We start from the raw sequence: 22,808 nt of genomic DNA on the forward strand, positions 1-22,808 counted from the left end.
GACTTTAGTTTAAAGTAATATAATCCCAGTGAGTAATCCTGTAAAGAGTAATGACCTAACTTATCTAATCATGTCTCGGATCAAGAATGGTATTTCAATAGGTTAATCAAGACTGGCCCAAGACTAACAAAATGCAAAACTAACAGACACCGGCACCTATTTTTCTACTATAAGGGCCAGTCTCACCATGGTTCTTCTCCCCAGTATTCAGTAGACAGTTTTTAACCATGGGTTTATCATGTAATAGTGAAAAAGAACACATTTATTAATTTGTGATATATGTAAACATGCGGTCTTTTAAATTATTATATTTATTGTTTTCAGTACTCGCATTATCCAATACTTTCAAGAAGTTCCTTTGAAATTTTATCTGTTAAAAATTGTTGACTGAATATTAGGATGAACTCTGACTTTCATTCACTGAACCCTATAATATGGAGAGGCTTTCTCATGGGTAACACAGCATAATTTATGTAGTCGCTGTCAGGGCGGCGCTAGTGTAGCGGCAGCCATGTTACACCACACCTGATGCCCGCATTTTTGTATTGAGCTGCTTTGTGGGTTTTTGAAAGCAGCCGATGATTCCGGAAAATATAGTGCCATGGTCCACTGTGCAACTTACGGATACAGAAATGGGCACAAGAATTCATGGGAAGAGAGATGGCACTACATTTCACAAGCAAGAAATCTCTCTTGTTGCTAATTCTTTAACATTACTGCCCCCTGGGGTGGGGTGGGAACATTCTTCCCCAGTATCCTTGTTTTATACTCATTGGCTAAATGTACCCAGTATAATTTGTTGAACTAGGCAGAAAAATAATCATAGTCCATATATGTTTTTGTATTATACTCGATGAGTGTATCTATATTAACTCGTACCATCCCAGGCATTTTTGCAAGTTTATACCCACCCAATCCCGAATCAAAAACGGAAAACAATTTTATTGCATAAAACAATCCAAAAGGACATACAAATCAAGGAAAAGTGAAAAAAAGGACTCCTCATAGGAGAAATAAGACCAGGATGGCCGTCCATCGTGTTTTTAGCCCAGTTTCCCAAGCCGTGAGCAATGTTTTCCCACCGAGCTGGGTGGGATGAGAGAGAACGGGGGAGGAGAAAGGGGGATTCCCCTTTCTCAGTGTCCTCCACTGGCTCATATTCCTCCCAAGAATAGTTATCCAGGTCTTTCTCTTCTGAAGGATCACTAAATGAAAGGACTGAATGGTCCATGAGACAGTTTCAACAGCCTCCTCCATTCCAATGAGGTGGAAAAATGGCGTCATTTTCGTGACATCCTAATGCTCTGATGGACAGTGGCACAATGATGTATGTTACCCACCCACGCACAACCAAACTCAGTACTACAACTGCTTGGACACAATGTTGCCAATACATTAAGCTACTCCTTAGCAAAAAATATGGTAGATTAAAGCAGTTTGAGACGTGCTACAGTGCTCAAATTTTTTTTTTCAGCACCATCACGTCACTAGGATCAATTGAAACGTTTTGTACTGTCGGGACCATGCCGACGGCAGGATTGTACGGGTTAATAACCACTGCTAAGTGGAAATATAGTATTTGACTTTGAATTTGAGTGCTGGTGTTCCAATATGGTGGCCAAACTCACAGCTTGCAGCAGAGATAGCCTCTCCATTTTATAGAGCTCGGTGGGTTCACTCCGGAACACGAGAGCTGATGATCCAAACTTTCGTCGAGCATGTACTCACAAAAGATACACTGTTGCCAGCACCCGTTACCCACCTTTCACGGCTAGGTTGCCCAGGTGGAAAGTTTGGCAACTGCACATTGGACTACCTCATCGGATCTGAGTCAGCAGTCTTTGAGGCTTTTGCATCTGGGCAACATCTTGTAACTTTGTTCCTTGACCTTGAAAAGCATATGATACAGCATGGCACCATGGCATTTTGAATTAACTTAACAATTTGGGGCTGCATAGTCACCTGCCATTGTTCTTTAGTGACTTCTAGTTGAATCGAAGGTTTCAGGGTCTGAGTTCTGTCCTCACTCTGTCCTACTAGTTCAAGCAGAGGGTGTTCCACAGAGGAGTGTGCTAAGCGTTCCTTAACATGCTGTTACCGTCAATGACATACTTGATTCCCTGCCACAGAGAGTGTCTTCTTCCTTTTACGTGGATGACCTAGTGATATGGTTTTATGGTTCCTAGATGTGTACTATTGAAAGGAGGAAGCAGCTGGTGCTGGAAAGGGTCACCAGCTGGGCAGACTGGGGAGCTTTCCATTTTTCTTCAAGCATGAGTGTAGCAATCCACTTTTATACATTAACCCGCCCCGTCCCGTCGATGTATGGGTACGTTGCAACGATTTGCGTTTGCCTGTCCCGGCGACGTACCAGTACGTCGTGCAATTGCAAGGTCCCTAATTTGCACAATTTTCAATTTTCACGCGTGATTTTTCGTATGTATACACGGGACACCTTCCTCTATTCCTCTACAAGATGCCAAGCAGGGACAATGCCTTACACCGCGTAACCTCCCCCCTCCCCCCCTCACACCATTGTCTTGGCAAAGGACCTGTTACCAGTGACCTGGCTAGTAAAGATATTCAGGGCCAGAGTGATTCCCCAATCGATGACAATGTGGAGGACAATGTTTACATAGCATTAGAAGAAGAAACAGCCAGAAAAAAAGGTCAGGTATGGTGATTAGTTAGTGAGTGAAACAATGCTTATAATGCCTTTATTACTGCTTGAAAACCAATATACTCTCTTGCTACATATACATTCGTATCAAGTTAATAAATAAATACCGTTTATGAGTGGATAAAATAGTTACCCTCCCATAGAACTCATTTTCTTTGGTGCCAGCATGTTAGAAAACCCAATCAGGTAAGGAGGAACTCCTACCTGGATTGGGTATTATAAACCTCAGTTGATATTGTTATCTATGAATTTTCAATGTTTCCACAAACAATGCTTATAATGCCTTTATTACTGCTTGAAAACCAATATACTCTCATGCTACATATACATTTGTATCAAGTTAATAAATAAATACCGTTTATGAGTGGATAAAATAGTTACCCTCCCATAGAACTCATTTTCTTTGGTACCAACATTCACGGAAAACTCATCACTCAAATCTCCATTCATTCTTACCTGGGTGTGAGCACCCACATATATAGCCATAACCACCCTAATCAGCCACTCCTCCAAACCAAGCTTTCTCATTGCCCACTTCACCACCTCTCTAGGGACTCTGTCAAAGGCCCTTTCCAAATCAACAAAAAACAAAATAAAGATCCCTTCTCCTACTAATATATTTTTCCTGAAGCTGTCGAACAATGAACATACCATCAGTGGTCCCCCTACCTGGCATAAACCCAAACTGCATCTCATCAATATTCACTCTTTCTCTAATCATACCTTCTAAAACTCTCTCCATTACCTTCATTATCTGGTCTAAAAGCTATATACCTCTCTAATTTCCTCTTTCCAGGGCATCACCCTTCCCTTTATACACATATACAATTACACTCTTCACCAATCATCTGGGACAACACACTCATAAATAATCCTATTTATCAGGTCAGTGACTAACCTCACCCCTATATTGCCTGAGGCCTTCAACACTTCGTCAGTCAACCCAGACACACCTGCTGCCTTCCCCACCTTCATCCTGCCTATTGCCTCACTCACAGTAGCAGCATCAATCAAAGGCCAATGGCCAGACACTGGATCTGCTGGCTCCAAACCTTCCCTCTCCCAATCAAACTCCTCATTCAACAACCGGTTATAATGCTCTCTCCATGTATCTTTAACCCGTCACATCCCGAGGTTTTCTGCACCTCTGACATCCCCCAGTCCCGAGGTATTTTCGAAAAAAAATTTTTTGCCTAAAACCTCCGCTTTTGGTGAGAAACATCGAAAATTCATAGAGAAATTGCTCACCTGAGGTTTAAAATACTCAATCCAGGTAGGAGTTCCTCCTTACCTGACTGGGTTTTCTAACTTGCTGGCACCAAAGAAAACGAGTTCTATGGGAGGGTAACTATTTTATCCACTCATAAACGGTATTTATTTATTTACTTGGTACGAATTTATATGTAGTATGAGAGTATATTGGTTTTCAAGCAATAATATAGGCATTATAAGCATTGTTTCACTCACTAGCTAATATCCATTCATGATTTTTCTTTTCCCACATTACCTGATCATCATTTCTGACTATTTCTTCCTCTAATGCTATGTAAACCTTTTCCTCCACATTGTCATCAATTGGGGAATCACTCTGGCCCTGAATGTCTTTATTGGCCAGGTCACTGGTAACAGGTGAATTGCCGAGACAATGGCGTGAGGGGGGAGGGGGGGGTTATGCGGTGTAAGGCATTGTTCCTGCTTGGGATCTTGTAGAGGAATAGAGGAAGGTGTCCCGTGTATACATACGAAAAATCACGTGCGAAAATTGAAAATTGTGCAAATTAGGGACCTTGCAATTGCACGACGTACCGGCACGTCGCCGGGACTGGCAAATGCAAATCGTTCCTACGTACCCATACGTCGACGGGACAGGGCGGGTTAATATCCCTCTTCACCTGACCTGCCACCCTAAATATCATATTCTTCCTTTCCCCATGATTTAGGTTATCAAGTAATAGTCTCTGTGACTCAGACTTTGCCCTGTATACCTCTCTTCTAGCCCTCCGCTTCGCAGCCAAATATTCCTCTTTGCTACCACCCTTGTTCCATTCCCGGAAAAGCCTTCTTTTCTCCTTAACTGCAGCTTCTACACCCTCATCCCACCACCAAGTTACTTTATGTCTTGGTGGTCCTCTTGTCCAACCGCATGTTACATCAGTAACTCTCAAGAAATTGTTCTTGAGGGCTCTGTACTGTTCATTAACGCCTCGGTCTACAGCTCCCTGTTCAGGCACCACTCTCCTCAACTAGCTATAGAAGGCATCCCTTACTACTTAGTTTTTCAGCTTCCATATTCTCCTCCTAGGTACATAAGTCCTCTTTTTCATCACTTGTTCTTTAAGCACCATATCACAAATCAATAGTTTGTGCTGCTGCACCCACTCCTCACTTCCTATAACTTTAACATCCATCACTAACCTCCTGTCGGCCCTCCTAACCAGAAAATAATCTATCTGACTGCTATTTCCCCCAGACTCATATGTAATTAACCTACTGTCTCTTTTCCTAAAATATGTGTTGCACACAATCATGTCCGTTGCCTCCCCGAACTCAAGTATCCTTTCCCATTCTGCATTCCTTATACCATATGCATTTCCCCCAGGCACTCTTTCATAACCTTGTGCTGCTTCACCTACATGACCATTTATGTCCCCTCCCAAATTCACTATTTCATCATCCATACCACCCACTACACGTATTAAATCATCCCAAAATCTATCTTTCTCTGCTACATCCAATCCTGCCTGTGGAGCATATGCCGATATAATTGCAGCTATCTTTCTACCTAACAGAATTTTCACTACCAATATCCTATCGCTTACTCTCAAAACATTCATAACATATTCCACCCATTTCTCCACAACCATCACACAAACACCTCCATATCCGTCTGCCCCCCCCCCCCTGCCAAAACAACTTATAGTAACAGCCCTTCCCAATAATCTTTCTGGCTGATCCACCCCTGTACCGGACTTGCTGAGAACATGCCACATCCACCCACCTCCTACTGAATGCTTCAACGACTTCCCCCGCTCTTCCTCTCAAACTTTCCACATTCCATGAACCCACCCTCATCCCCTTGGGTGATTTACTGTCCTCAGGCTTGCTTTGAAACTTATTTTGTTTTGAAATCTTCAGTATTAATAATGGGGGATAGACATAGCACAGGCTCCACTCACTGCACAGTCCCAGGTCCAGGCAATGGATCTGGGACCCCTAGCCCACCAGCTTACCAGTGGTTGTGGTAGTGGCCTCTGGGCACCCTGCCAGGACAGCTGCAGGGACACCCTCCAAGCGCGCCTTGGCACTGTAACTATCCCTCCATTATACACCCACTGATAGGGCAGCCTCCTGGGGCACTACTCCCAGGTTCAAGCCCCTCTCTGTTGGGCGGAAGCGGCAACCTGGGAACCGCAGTGCCCTGTACCCTCTAGCACAGGCCCGAGCCCCATCTCGCCCTGGACTCATGATCTATGCCGGCGTAACCCCTGCCACACCTCCCCCCAGAAGTCTGCCACTAGGTACTGGGGGCAAAGTTTTCTGGTCGCATGGCCTTGCTAGCGCCAACCCCTGTAACGAAGTAGGATATGTTGTGTGAAATGTATAGTGCATGTGGTGTAGTGCATAGATAGAGGAAATGTTTGGGAGAGTATGGTGGTCTACTCTCCATGTTACAGTTACAATGAAAAGGTCAGCAAAGGGGGATGGTTAGATAGCTAGTGAAACAGGAGCTCCAGCTCTCTCTATCACCAGCATTCCCATTCCCCTCGGGAGTACTACCCTGTTCGGCCCATGCTACTTCCCCCCCCCCCGTTTTCACGCCCCTCTGTACCATGACCACTTTATTCGTCAGCTTCCTAGGCCATTTGTTCTTTTAGGCGACTTAAATCTTTGTCATGCTTTGTGGGGTGAAACTACAGTGTATGTAACACCTTTAGTGATCTGGCATATACTGCTGAGGATTTGGATCTGGCTCCTCTGAGCACGGGAAAGCTGATACATTTCATATACAAACTGGCATTCTATCTGTTATTTAATCTTACATTGGTCTCCCGTAATTCTTCACTTAACTTTTCATGTGAGCTTTTGTCTCATATGAATGGTATTGATCATTACCCCCTTTTCTGGTTAAAGCATGCAACTCTGTGCTGGTGAAGTGTGTCCCTCCCTGGTGTTCGGCTGACTGGGGAGAGTTTGCAGAACACCGTGGTCTTGACTGCAGTGTTCCCAACTTTCAAAGGGCTGATGATGCAGAACAGTATTTCACAACGACTGTACATCAGGCTGGCCTTTCTTTTATTTCACGAACGTCTGGAAAGTTTTGAAGGTGACATGTGCCTTGGTGGGATAAGGAGTGTGCTTTAGGCAGGTGTGTCCATAAAGCTGCTTGTAGGAACCTTAGGAAAAATAAAGATGTCCTCTTTTACACTCAGCTTAAGAAAGCTTGTACCCGTATCAGTGGGTTCTGAAGAACTCGTGTCAAACCTTGTGGAGAACCTTTGTCTTCTCAATCACCTTATCCAATTCTTTACCACTGGTCAGGAAGAAAGTGATGAAAATAACGGGTAAGTAATCAGCTTCTTCTCCCTTGGTGCTTAAAATTCGGAGATCTGCTTTATCGATGTCCTCTGAAGTAGCTTCAGCCCTGGCAGTGCATTTTACAATGTTTTTTTGTTCAGATCCCTCCAAACAATTCAGCTTATTCAGGCATCAACAGGAAAGGTTAGGTATTTTATTTCTGTATAATGAATTGGATCCTTATGTTTTCTTTGCCATCTGTGAACTCAAGACTGCTCTCCAGCAGAGTAAGGACTTTGCTCCTGGACTTAATGACATTCCTTATGCTATGATTTACCATTTACTGTACGATAATCTATTTTTCTTAGTATTTTACAATAGGATAAGTATCCACTAATTAGGGAATGAGTATTGTTCTTTTATTTCCTAAGCCACTTAAAAACTATTTTAATGAGTCTAACTATCGTCCCATTTGTTTGACATCTTGTGTATACTTACTGCTTGAGGAGATGGTAAGTGGCAGACTAGTTTGGTAACTAAAGAAGATGTTTCTCTTCACTGTGACAAAGAGGGTTTCATTGGATGAGATGTACAGTCGCCAAACTTTCCACCTGGGCCACCTAGCCACGAGAGGTGGCTAATGGGTGCTGGCAACAGTGAATCTGTTTATTCGTGTGTACATACTAGGCAAAAGTTCGAATCATCAACTCTCTTCGTCTGTAATGAACCTCCGTCAGAGTGTGGAGTTGGGTGGGGAGAAAAATGTCTCAGGAGTAAAACGGCTCTCCCATCGGCTCAGCCACCTGCATGAAACTGGTCACACGGAAAATTGTTATGTGCCACAGGTCGCGTTGACTAAGGCCAAGTAAATGTAACTGGTCGCACGGAAAATTGTCATGTGCCACAGGTCGTGCTGACCAAGACCAAATAAATATGACTATATTAACCAGCGGAGTCCCGTCGACGTTCTTTAATGTCCACACGTTTTGTCACTGCCAATCCCGTCGATGTACATAAACGCGAATCAATTGCAAGGTCCCTAACTTGCAAACTTTTCATTTTTCGCGAGTGATTTTTGATACGTATACACAGTACACCTTCCTCTACAAGATGCCAGGCAGGGACAATGCCTTACCCAGCATGACCTCGTCCCCCCCCCTGCACGTCATTGTCGCAGCAATTCACCTGTTATCAGTGACCTGGCCAGTAAAGCCATGTCATGCCACGTTACGAAATTCAGGGCCAGAGTGATTCCCCGATCAATGACAATGTGGAGGACAAAGTTTACATAGCATTAGAGGAAGAAACAGTCAGAAATGATGATCAGGTAATGTGGCAAAAAAAGGTCAGGTATGGTGATGAGTTAGTGAGTGAAAGAATGATTATAATGCCTATATTACTGCTTGAAAACCATTATACTCTCGTACTACATATAAATTCGTACAAGTAAATAAATAAATACTGTTTATGAGCGGTGTGAAATAGTTATCCTCCCATAGAACCCGTTTTCTTTAGTGCCAGCCTGTTAGAAAACCCAGTAAGGTAAAGAAGGTACTCCTACCTGTATCGAGTATTTTAAACCTCAGGTGAACGATTTCTCTATGAATTTTCGATGTTTCTCACCAAAAGCAGAGGTTTGAGCCTAAAAAAAAAAAAATCCAAAAATGGTCGGGGTTGGTGGGAGTCAGTGGTGGAAAAGTGGTCACGATGGGGTGGGTTAAATTTATAATAAGGTAATATTTATAATATTATGAAATAAATATATACTATTAAATATAATCTCAGGGGAGGATACATCACACTGGTCGACTCATGACTAGCTGACTTTAGTTTAAAGTAATATAATCCCAGTGAGTAATCCTGTAAAGAGTAATGACCTAACTTATCTAATCATGTCTCGGATCAAGAATGGTATTTCAATAGGTTAATCAAGACTGGCCCAAGACTAACAAAATGCAAAACTAACAGACACCGGCACCTATTTTTCTACTATAAGGGCCAGTCTCACCATGGTTCTTCTCCCCAGTATTCAGTAGACAGTTTTTAACCATGGGTTTATCATGTAATAGTGAAAAAGAACACATTTATTAATTTGTGATATATGTAAACATGCGGTCTTTTAAATTATTATATTTATTGTTTTCAGTACTCGCATTATCCAATACTTTCAAGAAGTTCCTTTGAAATTTTATCTGTTAAAAATTGTTGACTGAATATTAGGATGAACTCTGAGGTTCATTCACTGAACCCTATAATATGGAGAGGCTTTCTCATGGGTAACACAGCATAATTTATGTAGTCGCTGTCAGGGCGGCGCTAGTGTAGCGGCAGCCATGTTACACCACACCTGATGCCCGCATTTTTGTATTGAGCTGCTTTGTGGGTTTTTGAAAGCAGCCAATGATTCCGGAAAATATAGTGCCATGGTCCACTGTGCAACTTACGGATACAGAAATGGGCACAAGAATTCATGGGAAGAGAGATGGCACTACATTTCACAAGCAAGAAATCTCTCTTGTTGCTAATTCTTTAACATTACTGCCCCCTGGGGTGGGGTGGGAACATTCTTCCCCAGTATCCTTGTTTTATACTCATTGGCTAAATGTACCCAGTATAATTTGTTGAACTAGGCAGAAAAATAATCATAGTCCATATATGTTTTTGTATTATACTCGATGAGTGTATCTATATTAACTCGTACCATCCCAGGCATTTTTGCAAGTTTATACCCACCCAATCCCGAATCAAAAACGGAAAACAATTTTATTGCATAAAACAATCCAAAAGGACATACAAATCAAGGAAAAGTGAAAAAAAGGACTCCTCATAGGAGAAATAAGACCAGGATGGCCGTCCATCGTGTTTTTAGCCCAGTTTCCCAAGCCGTGAGCAATGTTTTCCCACCGAGCTGGGTGGGATGAGAGAGAACGGGGGAGGAGAAAGGGGGATTCCCCTTTCTCAGTGTCCTCCACTGGCTCATATTCCTCCCAAGAATAGTTATCCAGGTCTTTCTCTTCTGAAGGATCACTAAATGAAAGGACTGAATGGTCCATGAGACAGTTTCAACAGCCTCCTCCATTCCAATGAGGTGGAAAAATGGCGTCATTTTCGTGACATCCTAATGCTCTGATGGACAGTGGCACAATGATGTATGTTACCCACCCACGCACAACCAAACTCAGTACTACAACTGCTTGGACACAATGTTGCCAATACATTAAGCTACTCCTTAGCAAAAAATATGGTAGATTAAAGCAGTTTGAGACGTGCTACAGTGCTCAAATTTTTTTTTCAGCACCATCACGTCACTAGGATCAATTGAAACGTTTTGTACTGTCGGGACCATGCCGACGGCAGGATTGTACGGGTTAATAACCACTGCTAAGTGGAAATATAGTATTTGACTTTGAATTTGAGTGCTGGTGTTCCAATATGGTGGCCAAACTCACAGCTTGCAGCAGAGATAGCCTCTCCATTTTATAGAGCTCGGTGGGTTCACTCCGGAACACGAGAGCTGATGATCCAAACTTTCGTCGAGCATGTACTCACAAAAGATACACTGTTGCCAGCACCCGTTACCCACCTTTCACGGCTAGGTTGCCCAGGTGGAAAGTTTGGCAACTGCACATTGGACTACCTCATCGGATCTGAGTCAGCAGTCTTTGAGGCTTTTGCATCTGGGCAACATCTTGTAGCTTTGTTCCTTGACCTTGAAAAGCATATGATACAGCATGGCACCATGGCATTTTGAATTAACTTAACAATTTGGGGCTGCATAGTCACCTGCCATTGTTCTTTAGTGACTTCTAGTTGAATCGAAGGTTTCAGGTCTGAGTTCTGTCCTCACTCTGTCCTACTAGTTCAAGCAGAGGGTGTTCCACAGAGGAGTGTGCTAAGCGTTCCTTAACATGCTGTTACCGTCAATGACATACTTGATTCCCTGCCACAGAGAGTGTCTTCTTCCTTTTACGTGGATGACCTAGTGGTATGGTTTTATGGTTCCTAGATGTGTACTATTGAAAGGAGGAAGCAGCTGGTGCTGGAAAGGGTCACCAGCTGGGCAGACTGGGGAGCTTTCCATTTTTCTTCAAGCATGAGTGTAGCAATCCACTTTTATACATTAACCCGCCCCGTCCCGTCGATGTATGGGTACGTTGCAACGATTTGCGTTTGCCTGTCCCGGCGACGTACCAGTACGTCGTGCAATTGCAAGGTCCCTAATTTGCACAATTTTCAATTTTCACGCGTGATTTTTCGTATGTATACACGGGACACCTTCCTCTATTCCTCTACAAGATGCCAAGCAGGGACAATGCCTTGCACCGCATAACCTCCCCCCTCCCCCCCTCACACCATTGTCTTGGCAAAGGACCTGTTACCAGTGACCTGGCTAGTAAAGATATTCAGGGCCAGAGTGATTCCCCAATCGATGACAATGTGGAGGACAATGTTTACATAGCATTAGAAGAAGAAACAGCCAGAAAAAAAGGTCAGGTATGGTGATTAGTTAGTGAGTGAAACAATGCTTATAATGCCTTTATTACTGCTTGAAAACCAATATACTCTCTTGCTACATATACATTCGTATCAAGTTAATAAATAAATACCGTTTATGAGTGGATAAAATAGTTACCCTCCCATAGAACTCATTTTCTTTGGTGCCAGCATGTTAGAAAACCCAATCAGGTAAGGAGGAACTCCTACCTGGATTGGGTATTATAAACCTCAGGTGAGCGATTTCTCTATGAATTTTCAATGTTTCCACAAACAATGCTTATAATGCCTTTATTACTGCTTGAAAACCAATATACTCTCATGCTACATATACATTTGTATCAAGTTAATAAATAAATACCGTTTATGAGTGGATAAAATAGTTACCCTCCCATAGAACTCATTTTCTTTGGTACCAACATTCACGGAAAACTCATCACTCAAATCTCCATTCATTCTTACCTGGGTGTGAGCACCCACATATATAGCCATAACCACCCTAATCAGCCACTCCTCCAAACCAAGCTTTCTCATTGCCCACTTCACCACCTCTCTAGGGACTCTGTCAAAGGCCCTTTCCAAATCAACAAAAAACAAAATAAAGATCCCTTCTCCTACTAATATATTTTTCCTGAAGCTGTCGAACAATGAACATACCATCAGTGGTCCCCCTACCTGGCATAAACCCAAACTGCATCTCATCAATATTCACTCTTTCTCTAATCATACCTTCTAAAACTCTCTCCATTACCTTCATTATCTGGTCTAAAAGCTATATACCTCTCTAATTTCCTCTTTCCAGGGCATCACCCTTCCCTTTATACACATATACAATTACACTCTTCACCAATCATCTGGGACAACACACTCATAAATAATCCTATTTATCAGGTCAGTGACTAACCTCACCCCTATATTGCCTGAGGCCTTCAACACTTCGTCAGTCAACCCAGACACACCTGCTGCCTTCCCCACCTTCATCCTGCCTATTGCCTCACTCACAGTAGCAGCATCAATCAAAGGCCAATGGCCAGACACTGGATCTGCTGGCTCCAAACCTTCCCTCTCCCAATCAAACTCCTCATTCAACAACCGGTTATAATGCTCTCTCCATGTATCTTTAACCCGTCACATCCCGAGGTTTTCTGCACCTCTGACATCCCCCAGTCCCGAGGTATTTTCGAAAAAAAAAATTTTGCCTAAAACCTCCGCTTTTGGTGAGAAACATCGAAAATTCATAGAGAAATTGCTCACCTGAGGTTTAAAATACTCAATCCAGGTAGGAGTTCCTCCTTACCTGACTGGGTTTTCTAACTTGCTGGCACCAAAGAAAACGAATTCTATGGGAGGGTAACTATTTTATCCACTCATAAACGGTATTTATTTATTTACTTGGTACGAATTTATATGTAGTATGAGAGTATATTGGTTTTCAAGCAATAATATAGGCATTATAAGCATTGTTTCACTCACTAGCTAATATCCATTCATGATTTTTCTTTTCCCACATTACCTGATCATCATTTCTGACTATTTCTTCCTCTAATGCTATGTAAACCTTTTCCTCCACATTGTCATCAATTGGGGAATCACTCTGGCCCTGAATGTCTTTATTGGCCAGGTCACTGGTAACAGGTGAATTGCCGAGACAATGGCGTGAGGGGGGAGGGGGGGGTTATGCGGTGTAAGGCATTGTTCCTGCTTGGGATCTTGTAGAGGAATAGAGGAAGGTGTCCCGTGTATACATACGAAAAATCACGTGCGAAAATTGAAAATTGTGCAAATTAGGGACCTTGCAATTGCACGACGTACCGGCACGTCGCCGGGACTGGCAAATGCAAATCGTTCCTCTCGTACCCATACGTCGACGGGACAGGGCGGGTTAATATCCCTCTTCACCTGACCTGCCACCCTAAATATCATATTCTTCCTTTCCCCATGATTTAGGTTATCAAGTAATAGTCTCTGTGACTCAGACTTTGCCCTGTATACCTCTCTTCTAGCCCTCCGCTTCGCAGCCAAATATTCCTCTTTGCTACCACCCTTGTTCCATTCCCGGAAAAGCCTTCTTTTCTCCTTAACTGCAGCTTCTACACCCTCATCCCACCACCAAGTTACTTTATGTCTTGGTGGTCCTCTTGTCCAACCGCATGTTACATCAGTAACTCTCAAGAAATTGTTCTTGAGGGCTCTGTACTGTTCATTAACGCCTCGGTCTACAGCTCCCTGTTCAGGCACCACTCTCCTCAACTAGCTATAGAAGGCATCCCTTACTACTTAGTTTTTCAGCTTCCATATTCTCCTCCTAGGTACATAAGTCCTCTTTTTCATCACTTGTTCTTTAAGCACCATATCACAAATCAATAGTTTGTGCTGCTGCACCCACTCCTCACTTCCTATAACTTTAACATCCATCACTAACCTCCTGTCGGCCCTCCTAACCAGAAAATAATCTATCTGACTGCTATTTCCCCCAGACTCATATGTAATTAACCTACTGTCTCTTTTCCTAAAATATGTGTTGCACACAATCATGTCCGTTGCCTCCCCGAACTCAAGTATCCTTTCCCATTCTGCATTCCTTATACCATATGCATTTCCCCCAGGCACTCTTTCATAACCTTGTGCTGCTTCACCTACATGACCATTTATGTCCCCTCCCAAATTCACTATTTCATCATCCATACCACCCACTACACGTATTAAATCATCCCAAAATCTATCTTTCTCTGCTACATCCAATCCTGCCTGTGGAGCATATGCCGATATAATTGCAGCTATCTTTCTACCTAACAGAATTTTCACTACCAATATCCTATCGCTTACTCTCAAAACATTCATAACATATTCCACCCATTTCTCCACAACCATCACACAAACACCTCCATATCCGTCTGCCCCCCCCCCCTGCCAAAACAACTTATAGTAACAGCCCTTCCCAATAATCTTTCTGGCTGATCCACCCCTGTACCGGACTTCCTGAGAACATGCCACATCCACCCACCTCCTACTGAATGCTTCAACGACTTCCCCGCTCTTCCTCTCAAACTTTCCACATTCCATGAACCCACCCTCATCCCCTTGGGTGATTTACTGTCCTCAGGCTTGCTTTGAAACTTATTTTGTTTTGAAATCTTCAGTATTAATAATGGGGGATAGACATAGCACAGGCTCCACTCACTGCACAGTCCCAGGTCCAGGCAATGGATCTGGGACCCCTAGCCCACCAGCTTACCAGTGGTTGTGGTAGTGGCCTCTGGGCACCCTGCCAGGACAGCTGCAGGGACACCCTCCAAGCGCGCCTTGGCACTGTAACTATCCCTCCATTATACACCCACTGATAGGGCAGCCTCCTGGGGCACTACTCCCAGGTTCAAGCCCCTCTCTGTTGGGCGGAAGCGGCAACCTGGGAACCGCAGTGCCCTGTACCCTCTAGCACAGGCCCGAGCCCCATCTCGCCCTGGACTCATGATCTATGCCGGCGTAACCCCTGCCACACCTCCCCCCAGAAGTCTGCCACTAGGTACTGGGGGCAAAGTTTTCTGGTCGCATGCCCTTGCTGGCGCCAACCCCTGTAACGAAGTGGGATATGTTGTGTGAAATGTATAGTGCATGTGGTGTAGTGCATAGATAGAGGAAATGTTTGGGAGAGTATGGTGGTCTACTCTCCATGTTACAGTTACAATGAAAAGGTCAGCAAAGGGGGATGGTTAGATAGCTAGTGAAACAGGAGCTCCAGCTCTCTCTATCACCAGCATTCCCATTCCCCTCGGGAGTACTACCCTGTTCGGCCCATGCTACTTCCCCCCCCCCCCGTTTTCACGCCCCTCTGTACCATGACCACTTTATTCGTCAGCTTCCTAGGCCATTTGTTCTTTTAGGCGACTTAAATCTTTGTCATGCTTTGTGGGGTGAAACTACAGTGTATGTAACACCTTTAGTGATCTGGCATATACTGCTGAGGATTTGGATCTGGCTCCTCTGAGCACGGGAAAGCTGATACATTTCATATACAAACTGGCATTCTATCTGTTATTTAATCTTACATTGGTCTCCCGTAATTCTTCACTTAACTTTTCATGTGAGCTTTTGTCTCATATGAATAGTATTGATCATTACCCCCTTTTCTGGTTAAAGCATGCAACTCTGTGCTGGTGAAGTGTGTCCCTCCCTGGTGTTCGGCTGACTGGGGAGAGTTTGCAGAACACCGTGGTCTTGACTGCAGTGTTCCCAACTTTCAAAGGGCTGATGATGCAGAACAGTATTTCACAACGACTGTACATCAGGCTGGCCTTTCTTTTATTTCACGAACGTCTGGAAAGTTTTGAAGGTGACATGTGCCTTGGTGGGATAAGGAGTGTGCTTTAGGCAGGTGTGTCCATAAAGCTGCTTGTAGGAACCTTAGGAAAAATAAAGATGTCCTCTTTTACACTCAGCTTAAGAAAGCTTGTACCCGTATCAGTGGGTTCTGAAGAACTCGTGTCAAACCTTGTGGAGAACCTTTGTCTTCTCAATCACCTTATCCAATTCTTTACCACTGGTCAGGAAGAAAGTGATGAAAATAACGGGTAAGTAATCAGCTTCTTCTCCCTTGGTGCTTAAAATTCGGAGATCTGCTTTATCGATGTCCTCTGAAGTAGCTTCAGCCCTGGCAGTGCATTTTACAATGTTTTTTTGTTCAGATCCCTCCAAACAATTCAGCTTATTCAGGCATCAACAGGAAAGGTTAGGTATTTTATTTCTGTATAATGAATTGGATCCTTATGTTTTCTTTGCCATCTGTGAACTCAAGACTGCTCTCCAGCAGAGTAAGGACTTTGCTCCTGGACTTAATGACATTCCTTATGCTATGATTTACCATTTACTGTACGATAATCTATTTTTCTTAGTATTTTACAATAGGATAAGTATCCACTAATTAGGGAATGAGTATTGTTCTTTTATTTCCTAAGCCACTTAAAAACTATTTTAATGAGTCTAACTATCATCCCATTTGTTTGACATCTTGTGTATACTTACTGCTTGAGGAGATGGTAAGTGGCAGACTAGTTTGGTAACTAAAGAAGATGTTTCTCTTCACTGTGACAAAGAGGGTTTCATTGGATGAGATGTACAGTCGCCAAACTTTCCACCTGGGCCACCTAGCCACAAGAGGTGGCTAATGGGTGCTGGCAACAGTGAATCTGTTTATTCGTGTGTACATACTAGGCAAAAGTTCGAATCATCAACTCTCTTCGTCTGTAATGAACCTCCGTCAGAGTGTGGAGTTGGGTGGGGAGAAAAATGTCTCAGGAGTAAAACGGCTCTCCCATCGGCTCAGCCACCTGCATGAAGCTGGTCACACGGAAAATTGTTATGTGCCACAGGTCGCGTTGACTAAGGCCAAGTAAATGTAACTGGTCGCACGGAAAATTGTTATGTGTCACAGGTCGTCCTGACCAAGACCAAATAAATATGACTATATTAACCAGCGGAGTCCCGTCGACGTTCTTTAATGTCCACACGTTTTGTCACTGCCAATCCCGTCGATGTACATAAACGCGAATCAATTGCAAGGTCCCTAACTTGCAAACTTTTCATTTTTCACGAGTGATTTTTGGTACGTATACACAGTACACCTTCCTCTACAAGATGCCAGGCAGGGACAATGCCTTACCCAGCATGACCTCGTCCCCCCCCCTGCACGTCATTGTCGCAGCAATTCACCTGTTATCAGTGACCTGGCCAGTAAAGCCATGTCATGCCACGGTACGAAATTCAGGGCCAGAGTGATTCCCCGATCAATGACAATGTGGAGGACAAAGTTTACATAGCATTAGAGGAAGAAACAGTCAGAAATGATGATCAGGTAATGTGGCAAAAAAAGGTCAGGTATGGTGATGAGTTAGTGAGTGAAAGAATGATTATAATGCCTATATTACTGCTTGAAAACCATTATACTCTCGTACTACATATAAATTCGTACAAGTAAATAAATAAATACTGTTTATGAGCGGTGTGAAATAGTTATCCTCCCATAGAACCCGTTTTCTTTAGTGCCAGCCTGTTAGAAAACCCAGTAAGGTAAAGAAGGTACTCCTACCTGTATCGAGTATTTTAAACCTCAGGTGAACGATTTCTCTATGAATTTTCGATGTTTCTCACCAAAAGCAGAGGTTTGAGCCTAAAAAAAAAAAATCCAAAAATGGTCGGGGTTGGTGGGAGTCAGTGGTGGAAAAGTGGTCACGATGGGGTGGGTTAAATTTATAATAAGGTAATATTTATAATATTATGAAATAAATATATACTATTAAATATAATCTCAGGGGAGGATACATCACACTGGTCGACTCATGACTAGCTGACTTTAGTTTAAAGTAATATAATCCCAGTGAGTAATCCTGTAAAGAGTAATGACCTAACTTATCTAATCATGTCTCGGATCAAGAATGGTATTTCAATAGGTTAATCAAGACTGGCCCAAGACTAACAAAATGCAAAACTAACAGACACCGGCACCTATTTTTCTACTATAAGGGCCAGTCTCACCATGGTTCTTCTCCCCAGTATTCAGTAGACAGTTTTTAACCATGGATTTATCATGTAATAGTGAAAAAGAACACATTTATTAATTTGTGATATATGTAAACATGCGGTCTTTTAAATTATTATATTTATTGTTTTCAGTACTCGCATTATCCAATACTTTCAAGAAGTTCCTTTGAAATTTTATCTGTTAAAAATTGTTGACTGAATATTGGGATGAACTCTGAGGTTCATTCACTGAACCCTATAATATGGAGAGGCTTTCTCATGGGTAACACAGCATAATTTATGTAGTCGCTGTCAGGGCGGCACTAGTGTAGCGGCAGCCATGTTACACCACACCTGATGCCCGCATTTTTGTATTGAGCTGCTTTGTGGGTTTTTGAAAGCAGCCGATGATTCCGGAAAATATAGTGCCATGGTCCACTGTGCAACTTACGGATACAGAAATGGGCACAAGAATTCATCGAAGAGAGATGGCACTACATTTCACAAGCAAGAAATCTCTCTTGTTGCTAATTCTTTAACATTACTGCCCCCTGGGGTGGGGTGGGAACATTCTTCCCCAGTATCCTTGTTTTATACTCATTGGCTAAATGTACCCAGTATAATTTGTTGAACTAGGCAGAAAAATAATCATAGTCCATATATGTTTTTGTATTATACTCGATGAGTGTATCTATATTAACTCGTACCATCCCAGGCATTTTTGCAAGTTTATACCCACCCAATCCCGAATCAAAAACGGAAAACAATTTTATTGCATAAAACAATCCAAAAGGACATACAAATCAAGGAAAAGTGAAAAAAAGGACTCCTCATAGGAGAAATAAGACCAGGATGGCCGTCCATCGTGTTTTTAGCCCAGTTTCCCAAGCCGTGAGCAATGTTTTCCCACCGAGCTGGGTGGGATGAGAGAGAACGGGGGAGGAGAAAGGGGGATTCCCCTTTCTCAGTGTCCTCCACTGGCTCATATTCCTCCCAAGAATAGTTATCCAGGTCTTTCTCTTCTGAAGGATCACTAAATGAAAGGACTGAATGGTCCATGAGACAGTTTCAACAGCCTCCTCCATTCCAATGAGGTGGAAAAATGGCGTCATTTTCGTGACCTCCTAATGCTCTGATGGACAGTGGCACAATGATGTATGTTACCCACCCACGCACAACCAAACTCAGTACTACAACTGCTTGGACACAATGTTGCCAATACATTAAGCTACTCCTTAGCAAAAAATATGGTAGATTAAAGCAGTTTGAGACGTGCTACAGTGCTCAAATTTTTTTTTCAGCACCATCACGTCACTAGGATCAATTGAAACGTTTTGTACTGTCGGGACCATGCCGACGGCAGGATTGTACGGGTTAATAACCACTGCTAAGTGGAAATATAGTATTTGACTTTGAATTTGAGTGCTGGTGTTCCAATATGGTGGCCAAACTCACAGCTTGCAGCAGAGATAGCCTCTCCATTTTATAGAGCTCGGTGGGTTCACTCCGGAACACGAGAGCTGATGATCCAAACTTTCGTCGAGCATGTACTCACAAAAGATACACTGTTGCCAGCACCCGTTACCCACCTTTCACGGCTAGGTTGCCCAGGTGGAAAGTTTGGCAACTGCACATTGGACTACCTCATCGGATCTGAGTCAGCAGTCTTTGAGGCTTTTGCATCTGGGCAACATCTTGTAGCTTTGTTCCTTGACCTTGAAAAGCATATGATACAGCATGGCACCATGGCATTTTGAATTAACTTAACAATTTGGGGCTGCATAGTCACCTGCCATTGTTCTTTAGTGACTTCTAGTTGAATCGAAGGTTTCAGGTCTGAGTTCTGTCCTCACTCTGTCCTACTAGTTCAAGCAGAGGGTGTTCCACAGAGGAGTGTGCTAAGCGTTCCTTAACATGCTGTTACCGTCAATGACATACTTGATTCCCTGCCACAGAGAGTGTCTTCTTCCTTTTACGTGGATGACCTAGTGGTATGGTTTTATGGTTCCTAGATGTGTACTATTGAAAGGAGGAAGCAGCTGGTGCTGGAAAGGGTCACCAGCTGGGCAGACTGGGGAGCTTTCCATTTTTCTTCAAGCATGAGTGTAGCAATCCACTTTTATACATTAACCCACCCCGTCCCGTCGATGTATGGGTACGTTGCAACGATTTGCGTTTGCCTGTCCCGGCGACGTACCAGTACGTCGTGCAATTGCAAGGTCCCTAATTTGCACAATTTTCAATTTTCACGCGTGATTTTTCGTATGTATACACGGGACACCTTCCTCTATTCCTCTACAAGATGCCAAGCAGGGACAATGCCTTACACCGCATAACCTCCCCCCTCCCCCCCTCACACCATTGTCTTGGCAAAGGACCTGTTACCAGTGACCTGGCTAGTAAAGATATTCAGGGCCAGAGTGATTCCCCAATCGATGACAATGTGGAGGACAATGTTTACATAGCATTAGAAGAAGAAACAGCCAGAAAAAAAGGTCAGGTATGGTGATTAGTTAGTGAGTGAAACAATGCTTATAATGCCTTTATTACTGCTTGAAAACCAATATACTCTCTTGCTACATATACATTCGTATCAAGTTAATAAATAAATACCGTTTATGAGTGGATAAAATAGTTACCCTCCCATAGAACTCATTTTCTTTGGTGCCAGCATGTTAGAAAACCCAATCAGGTAAGGAGGAACTCCTACCTGGATTGGGTATTATAAACCTCAGGTGAGCGATTTCTCTATGAATTTTCAATGTTTCCACAAACAATGCTTATAATGCCTTTATTACTGCTTGAAAACCAATATACTCTCATGCTACATATACATTTGTATCAAGTTAATAAATAAATACCGTTTATGAGTGGATAAAATAGTTACCCTCCCATAGAACTCATTTTCTTTGGTACCAGCACGTTAGAAAACCCAATCAGGTAAGGAGGAACTCCTACCTGGATTGGGTATTATAAACCCCAGGTGAGCGATTTCTCTATGAATTTTCAATGTTTCTCACCAAAAGCGAAGGTTTTAGCCAAAAAAAAATTTCTCAAAAATACCTCAGGATTGGGGGATATCGGACGTGCGGAAAACCTCGGGACGTGACGAGTTAAAGGGGTTGGTGCCTGCTACAGTGCATGGAGAAGACAAAGTTTCTTGGCTTAACGTTTGACTCTCAGGTTACTTGAGTATTACATTTGAAACTTCTCTGAGTGTCATGTATGCAATCAATGAATTTGTTGATGGTAGTGTCTCTAAATCTCACAACTAGTGGGGTGCTGGTCAGAGTACACTCTTGCACTTGTATCAAGGCTTAATGGGATATAAGCTTGCCTATGGTTGCGAGTTCTACATCTCATGTGCTGTACCGCAGCTTAGTGTCCTCAGTCCTTTGCATCATGCAGTTTTTGTCATGCCACTGATGCTTTAATATCCTACCCAATTCCTAGGTTGTGCAGGCTGATGTTCCCTCCTTTTGTGTACAGCACAAGTGGCTACTCAGTTGTTGCTGGAATCGTGTAAGATATATTCCAGAGCCATTTATTGCTGCTTGTGTATCCTGGCAGTAATTTTTTCAGTATCATGTTTCTCATCCTCACATTCCACATTACTTTGGGTAAAGGGTTATGGGAGATTAAGGTCTCTCTGCATAGCCTGTCTGACCCCATTGGTTACAAAGAATTGCACAATGGTACCTTCCCAAGGGACAAGTGCGCAGGGATTTTTAGGATACTAAATCTTCTCTCTCTTCTCTGACGCTTCATCAGCCATCAGCTATTTTTGGAACATTCCTTTCACAGAGGCACCCCTCCCTCTATATGAAGATGGTTCAAAGTAACACACTTATTGTTTCTCATCCTTGCACTCCACATTCCTTTGCGTACCAGGTCAGGCCGATTATGAGAGATGTAGGTTTCTCTGCACTATGTCTGTCCTGTCCAGCTCAGAAAAATCACCCTATGGTGCATGCGCATGTCAGTGTGGATGGCAATGATATGGAAGATACATCTGCAAAATCCATTTCTTCCCGATGTCCCCTGCCAACTATCCCCTTCCTGCTTCCGATATGAGACCATACTTGAAGTAGGTGATTCTTAATCGCTGGTAGAGCCTGTGGAATGCTGTTGTTAATAATAAATTAAGGGATGTTTTTCAGAGGGTGTTAGTACGAGGGTTCTCCCCTCCATGTCTTAACGATTGGAGGTGGCTGTTGCCCAGTTACGCACTAGGCACTTATGACTTAGTCATGAGTTCCTGTGTGGTGAGACTCAACCGTATTATGCTGATTGCTTTGTTCCCCTTACTTTTCATCACATGCTAGTCCTATGTCCGAGTCTGGGGAACGTGCGGTAGAGGTTTCTCTATAGGCATGGCAGGATGAATGGTTCCTTCTCACTGTCCTTCATACTTGGAGGAGCCTCTGGCTAGCTGATTGATATTCTTTTCTTAAGGATATGAACTTCTTACACTTTTATAGTTAATTCATGATTGACTTACTGTGTTGCCATTTTTTTCTTTGTTAGAGGGATCGACTTTGAGTAGCCTACACAAGTTTTAACGTTTATTCCGCATCACATAATCGAGCTGTTGCAGCGCCACAAT

At 43.0% G+C, this 22,808-nt stretch overlaps 1 protein-coding gene across 1 annotated transcript in view; it reads right to left on the minus strand.

Moving 5' to 3' along the window:
* Positions 1–22,808, minus strand: part of LOC145395709 (ionotropic receptor 93a-like) — a 51,642-nt gene that overhangs the window by 225 nt on the left and 28,609 nt on the right. The gene's annotated exons all lie outside the window — the stretch shown is intronic.

Source organism: Coenobita brevimanus, chromosome 33 (assembly GCF_032717465.1).
Source record: "Coenobita brevimanus isolate Jiangsu-jjx chromosome 33, ASM3271746v2, whole genome shotgun sequence".
Taxonomy (NCBI): domain Eukaryota; kingdom Metazoa; phylum Arthropoda; class Malacostraca; order Decapoda; family Coenobitidae; genus Coenobita; species Coenobita brevimanus.